Source organism: Cibotium barometz, chromosome 57 (genome assembly GCF_041138505.1).
Source record: "Cibotium barometz isolate CiBa-2024 chromosome 57, ASM4113850v1, whole genome shotgun sequence".
NCBI classification, from domain to species: domain Eukaryota; kingdom Viridiplantae; phylum Streptophyta; class Polypodiopsida; order Cyatheales; family Cibotiaceae; genus Cibotium; species Cibotium barometz.
In genome coordinates this window covers 9,718,749-9,726,382 of record NC_141102.1, presented here as the reverse complement: position 1 = coordinate 9,726,382, position 7,634 = coordinate 9,718,749, and the positions used below count along the sequence as shown (strand labels likewise).

General features: G+C 44.8%; 1 pseudogene across 1 annotated transcript; it reads left to right on the top strand.

Annotated features, from left to right (window-relative positions):
* Positions 1-257: 257 nt before the first annotated feature.
* Positions 258-6,254, top strand: LOC147606401 (uncharacterized; annotated as a pseudogene). The gene is made up of 5 exons (XR_015264949.1): positions 258-3,241; positions 3,412-3,628; positions 3,749-4,411; positions 4,518-5,236; positions 5,479-6,254. The product of XR_015264949.1 is annotated as an uncharacterized LOC147606401 (transcript).
* The last annotated feature ends 1,380 nt before the right edge of the window (positions 6,255-7,634 follow it).

Genomic DNA, 7,634 nt, shown 5'->3' with positions numbered 1-7,634 from the left:
GTAATTCCGTATCCATCTCACAGCTCCCTACTAACGCTCCGCTATCCATTCCAAGTCAGAGGACCTGGTCTGGTAGCGAACGAAGAAGAGTAGCCAACGAAGAAGAGAAGAGAAACAGAAAGTGCATCCATTTTTGATTTCTAATCCTTTGCTATTAATACTTTCCAAAATTATTAGCAAAGGAAAGTGGTTGACAAAATTAAGAGCATTTCGTCTAGGTCTAGGTGGAGGCTCTCCGTTTAGGAACAGTTGTGGTGTTTTAGAGCCCTGCATCATCACCGTCAGCTTCTGCGGGACGACTGTAGAGTACCAGCTCCTCTCATCAGCACTGGTGAGTTTTCTTGGCAAGGCCTTCGCCTGTCATAATCCCTCGCGTATTGCTATCCCGTAGCCTTTTCTGCTGCAGACGCTATTGCTATTGTTTTTCTGGACAAAACTTGCCCATTTATTGACAGCAACCTGTCCTCCAAGCCCCATGCGCGCGTGCATGCTTTGCAGTACCTTGTGTTCCTCACTCTATGTGCTAACAGAAACGGTGGGCTCTTTGAGATCAATTAACAGTAGTACTACCACTCCTGTGGTGAATTTTCTGCTTTCTCGTAGACAGAAGATGCAATCGCAATTAATGACTGCAGTGCTTTATAAGGTCACAATTAATGACTGCAGCGCTTCATGAGACCTTATAAGGTAGTGAGGAAGATTGAGGTTTTCATGCAATATTCTTACTCTTTGCATTTATGAGAGCCATATTCCAAATGTAAAGGGAATCGTAATTTTAGCGCACTTTGATTACACCAAGCTTTGCCCTTCGATTGCTGCAGTCATTTTAATCATTGATCGCATTTCTGTGAGCTCTCACATTTGTAGGTCTATATTTGCATTGTTATATATATAGTCTCCCCATATGAACTCAACTGATGTTTTTATTTCTGCTGTTGCCTTGAGAGAAGAAGAGTGTGACAATAGAAGCACTGTTAACGTGTGTAGTCCTGCAAATAACCATCATGCTAGAAGTTGGGCAACCTGGGGAGCTTCCTCTGATGAGGGAGCTCACCGCTCTCAAGAAAACAAAGGGCCTTAGAGACCCATCAACAACCACCTCCTCTCAGAAATCGCCGGCGGTCCTAGAGGCAGTCTCCTCATCCACTACAGCAGAGTTGAATCTGCCATCTCATGATAGGCATGACGAATTGGCTTCAAGGAAATTAGAGTATGGGAGTGGCAGAAGAAATGGTATCAGAGGCACTACATCAACTAGAGATGGGTCTCTAAGATCTCCACAATTGGGTGATGTTGATCCCAGGACTAATTGGGACCTTGGACGAGAAGCCTTTGAGGGCATGGATGGAGGCCAAGCTGACTTCCACCGACAAAGAGTGAAAAACCACCTAGAAAAGCTCGGAGTTCTAGGTGACAGTAGAGGATTGGATAAACATATCGTGGGAGGAAAGTCTCTTCTCCACAATTGGAGACCTGTTGCTGCTGCTGCTGATGATGATGATGATGATGATGGTGTTGGTGAAGGAGAGGTAGATGGGCCTTTTGTAGCGGAGAGCTTTGAACAAGAAGTGCCCCCAGACATGCAGAACTGGCTGGACACCAGTAGAGACCACACTGGCGTCCAGCATGGCTTTCTTGCTCATCAGGAAGAGGGTTTCGGAAGAGATGGTTTCAGGAGAGTGAAAGCTTCTCAAAAGACGTCTAGAATACCTAAAGACAGTTTGTCGGGAACAAATGCCCAAATCCTCTCCCCTTTGGTCCTCAATTCTCATGATGACTTGCACAAATTCAGTCAGTTCAAATCTCTCTTCACTCTGGAGGAGCCTTATGATGAGGAGGAACAGTATTTGGATGAGGAAACTGAAAGTGGGCTGGCTTCATTTCATAACAAGGCTTGCTTGAGATCCCATTCTCCAATTGGCCCCCCTCAATGGGGGAGGTCAAGTAGAAAGCAGACCGTAAATACAAACTCCAGACCTTCTCAGATGATCCCTGATACCAACTCTCAAGTGGGTCAAAGCAGCTTGAGGCCGGGGCTGTGGGAAGCTGAGTTCTTCAAGTACGAGCTGGATTCTGTGGAGCAGCCCAAGAAGGATAGTGGGAAACTGCATCACAGGTCCAAGAATCAAAAGCCACCTAAGTACCACTCAGCAGGACAAGAAGCAATGTTGCATCCTGAACCTCGAAAAACCATGAGGAGAAAGGGTGTCTCAGCTTCTGAGCGACAATCCATGTTGCAACAACAGTTTACTCCAGCTTCATACCATAGTAGGAGCCCTGAAGCAGAACCTCTTCCCTTACTCACTGAGCCAGAGGATTACAATGGGAGTGAGGGTTTGGCAGCCTCTTCTGTCGATGGTGATGGTGGGCTGTTGTCAATGAGTGAGCTTCATGGTGAATTGGAGCTGGAAGCTTTCAATGTCTCCTCAGAAGAACACCATACAGGAAGGTTGGTGAAAGTGGCTGAGAAAGGAAGCCTTCAACTTGCTGTCCCAGAATGCAAGGAGCTCACCCTCTGCGATTACAAGCCACGTAACTTGAGCCAGAAGTATAGGCCCAAAGTGTTCAAAGAGGTGGTTGGCCAGAACATTGTGACACAAGCCCTCTCCAATGCCATTTTGAGAGGGAAGATAGATCCTGTATACCTTTTTCAGGGTTCCCGCGGTACTGGTAAAACATCTGCTGCAAGAATTTTTGCGGCAGCTCTAATTTGCGTTTCACCAGAGGAGCGGCGTCCTTGTGGGGCCTGCAGGGAGTGCACCACCGTAGCCACAGGTAAGTGCTCTGAGGTCAAAGAAGTGGATGCTGCAAGCAACAATGGCATTGAAAGAGTGAAGGCTCTATTAGAGGAAACTATTTCCGCTCCTGCTTTATCCCGTTACAAAGTGTTTATCATAGATGAGTGCCATGTGCTCACTACGGAGACATGGAATGCACTCTTGAAAATTTTGGAGGAGCCTCCGATGAATGTAGTCTTCATTCTCATCACAACTGATCCAGATCGACTGCCACAGACTGCCTTGTCGAGATGTCAGAAGTTCCCCTTTCCCAAAATCAAAGAGTCTGAAATAGTGAACAGGCTGCAGCAGCTGGCTGGCCTGGAGAATCTTGGGATAGATACAGATACTCTACAGCTAATTGCTTCACAGTCAGATGGTTCTCTTCGGGATGCTGAAACTACTCTAGACCACAGCTCAGTTTGCTCGGGGAGCAGATCAACTCTTCAACGGTTTATGAGCTTGTATGATTATGTCTACTTGCAGTAACTTCATGTGATTTTATTCCTAATTCCATGCAAAAGAAGAAAATTTGTGAGGATTTAGTGGATGGGTGATAGGGAAAGAATGCTCTCTCATGACCAACTTGTCTAGTTCTGAGATTGCAGTGATGCTGGCTTTTCTCGTTTTTCAGGTTGGTTCCGCATCCGATGAGTGTATGTTAAGCTTGCTGGATTCTGCTCTCGTAGCTGACACTGTCGGCACAGTGCGGAGAGCACGAGAGTTAGTGGATTTGGGAGTAGAGCCTTTGTCTTTGATGTCCCGATTGGCCACTTTAATCACAGATATTCTTGCTGGCAGCTATAAATTTACAGACAAACAGAGAAAAGGGTTTTTTCGTAAGCAAACTCGTAAGTATATTCTCTACTTGCCTCTGTCTTTACCCATGTGTGTGAGTGTGCATGCTATTTGTCTTATTTGATGTCTCTGATTCGGGTTGTCCTAGTTGTCTTACTTTGTTTTGGGACCAGTTTCTGAGGAAAAGCTTGAACGGCTGCGCATGGCGATGAAGACTCTCTCTGAGGCTGAAAAACAACTCAGGGTTTCCAATGACAGGTCTACCTGGTTGACTGCAGCTTTGCTACAGCTTGGTCCTGATCGATCTTGTCTGTTTCCTGCTTCCTGTGCTGGGACAAGTGTCACTCAGAGCCCTGTTGTGCTCGATGATGTCGGTGAGAATGAAGCTGCCGATTTCGAGTGCACATCTTCTGGCCGGCGAACATTGGACGATGATGCTAATCACTGCCAGAACAGAAGCTCAGAATTTATGCCATCCAAATCTGAGGTGGTTGGAAATGGGGGAACCGGTCACCGTGTGTCGACGATGAATCAAGGCAGTACTTGGAGCACGAACAAAACAAATGAGATGCCATTTACGAAGGTTCAAAAAAAAAAAAAACACAACAGATCCATGCAAAGGCAAGCATCACCAGCGCTGCTACGTGCTCCAGAGAAACAACAATATGGTGATGATCCCTCAGATGATCTCTTGGAGGATATGAATAGTGGGCAGATGCTAACTGCCACTAAGCTGGATGATATATGGTGTAGAGTAGTGGAGAGATGTCGGCCTCTTCCTCTGAGGCAGTTGTTACATGCACATGGGAAACTTGTCTCAATTTCAATGTCAGAAGGTATCTCCAATGCACATCTTTTTGTTCAACTTTATCATTGTCCAATGTAATGTTCAAATGGGGGAAAGGAATAACACTAATGCATTGCCTTACTGTTGTGTTGCAGTCGATGCTTTCATCCACTTAGAAGTGAGCCATCCAGAGAACAAATCCAGGTGTGAAAGGTCCCAGAAAAGCATTGCAAACGTGTTCGAATCCATACTTGGTGAAGATAAGCCTGGCTTCTCTCCCAGCAGAAGAGCAGCCTGACACTCAAAATTGGATGCCCACAGAACAGTACAGATTAGAACAAGGTTCTGTTCAAAGGGGCACAGGCAGTAGTAATGGGGTCCAATCAGAGACCATGGCCACTAAAGGCTACTCCTTGAGTCATTGGAAGCATTCAGGGAGTGCTACGAACAGAATGGGAGCACATCAATCACATTCTCCAGAATGTTTTCCGGCAATACCCCAAACATCCTTCGGGTCTCCCTTGAAGGAGAACCAGTTTTTTGATCCAGAAGCCTCCACTTGGAACAGCAACAAAATGCTTTCTGCAGATAGTGGACACCCTAAACCTACTGTGGGAGATCACTTACAAAATGCAAGGATGCATGAAGCTAGAATGTATTCCCCCTTGATGACTTCAATATCTGGGAATATGACTTTGGATGGGGCAAGGAGTCAGTATTTCGAAGACATTCCAGAGAAGATGAATGGCTACATGCAGGGCATAGAGTACGATGCTATGGATGGTGTATACAGTGATGGAGAGAGGGATATTGATGAGCTTGAAATGTTATTTCGTGAGCCTCATGAAGCAACCACCTTCTGTGACGAGACCCGGTAATGATTTTTGACTTTACGCTGAGCTTTTGTAAAATAACGTGTACTGTGTGCTGCCTTTGATTACTATTAAATAGAAAGCCATATCTAAGGAATTTGCATGAGAAGGGTCCAGACTTATTACATATTAGTAGACAATATCAGCATGCTGCAAGATGGATGAGGTATTCGCCTTGACTGTTATGATGCTTTTTCTAGAGCTTGAATGTGCTAATCTGATGACATTGTTTTCACTTTTGTAGGCCAAGGCAGAACAGAATGGAAAGACCACTGGATATCCAATCTTACTGTTTAGATGGGAGGCGGAGCTGCGATACAGATCTACAGAAAAGGAAAGGTAGCAGTTTAAAGATGGTTCGCCGTCTAACAATGAGAAGTCGTATTCGATCACTGCCTAGCAGTGATCCAAACTCACCAGATGATAGAGGAAGTTCTTGGTTTGCCACAAAAAGTCACACCAACTCTCAAAAAAACAAGGACTCCAACTTTTCATGTGAGGGAGCAGATATTTCTGAACAGGCTGGAGACTCCACTGAAAGCAACAATGCAGCAGCAGCCCAGAAAAGAAGTAAACTGAAAGGCGCAGCAGGAAGTTTTGCTAGATTCTTCAAGGGAAGCAAGTGACCCTATTAGTGGAGGACTTCATTGAAACACCACTACAGCAATAGTGGTTATCACCTATGACCCATATCTGCACGTGGATGTGCCGGTGTTCAGTGGCATCAATAGTATAGTATTCCATCGGAATATGCTCCATATCAAAAGATGTAAGGTGATGACTTGAGGAGGAGATGCTGTTAGCTTTATTGTGTTGCAGTGCTGAGATTTGAATCCTGTCTTACCTCAAGGTCTACCATTGTATGGAGCCCTACAGGATGACAGCAGTTGTCTTCAGTGAGTTTTTTCAGGAGGACCTTCTTCTCCTATATATATGTAGAATAGTCATTAAAGAGTTTATGGCCATAGACATGTGTTGACGTCTTCTCCTGTGTAATACAAATAAATCCCCTGCCTCTCATGCTTGCTTCTTGTACTTGGTTTTCAACTTTCACAGAGTGAACAAACTATAAGGCAGCCATTACACTAATAGCTATTGTGTGCATGGCTGCATGAAAGCTGCTTCGTGGCCAGTCAGGGCCTTTTCCCATGGCCCAATTAACTGGGCATGACACCTTTATATGCATTAAATGCTAAACTGTGTCTTACACTCTCACACTGTAAAGTTGTCATCACATGTATGTGGCTGGCCAAGTTTGTGATGGAAGTTGTAGCTGTGCCGATTTTGACACAGTTATAAAACACTGGGCCAAGTTTACCATGAAGATAGGTGCTCCTTTGTTCTTGTTAAACTAGGGCGTAGGCCAACACACCACCCCCCCGCCCGGCGCCCGGGTCAAAGGGCAGTGGAAAGATGTAGATGAATGAGAAAAACGGTGAGGCTCCAAGAGAGAGATGAGAGAAAACAGCAAAACAATCCTCAAGAAAAGAGTGGATACAGCCAGCCCATAGGCGAGGAGTGGACTCCTTAGGCAGAGGGCTGAGGGTGCTCACCAAAGTGATCAAGAATGATCAAGGAAAGTGAGGAAGAGGGCAGCACATATATATATATACTCCTATATGAGCTGGCCGACTGCCCCCTAGTCTCCTACATGACCTGGAAAGAGGTAAAAGCTCCATAAACAAGGTGGGCAACCCACATCAAAGGCCCATAAAATAGGGGAAAAATATGGGGAATTCCTGAGCATAGAAATGATCCCCGTAAACACCAGAAAAGCCACCAACAGGAGATGATATATGCTAACACCCCCTCTCAGGTCCTGGGGTTGGGCCCAAGACCCAAGGAGCTGCCATGAACGCCAATAGCTGACTGAGATAATCGTTTGGTGAATAAGTCTGCAGCGTTGTTCTGGGTAGGATAATGTATCCGCTCCCGCACAAAGTGGTAGTGGATCTCTATATGCTTGTTCCCTGCATGAAATACTGTTAAATTTGCAGCAATATGATGAGCTATGGTGGATCAAATGCTAGAATCAACATCATTAGAAAAGAGATTAGATGATAATTAAGATGTGATTAGTGAGTAATTAACTGATAGCTTAATGTAGGCATGGATAATCAAAAACCAGCAAATTCTCATTAGGTCAATGCCTCAATTTATAGAGTTTACATCCAAGCATCTAATGCCATTGATCTAACCAGCAAATTCTCATTAGAAAAGAGATTAGATGATAATTAAGATGTGATTAGTGAGTAATTAACTGATAGCTTAATGTAGGCATGGATAATCAAAAACCAACAAATTCTCATTAGGTCGATGCCTCAATTTATAGAGTTTACAGCCAAGTATCTAATCCCATTGATCTCTCCTTGATTCACTCCACCTCTTTTGCTTGATTCT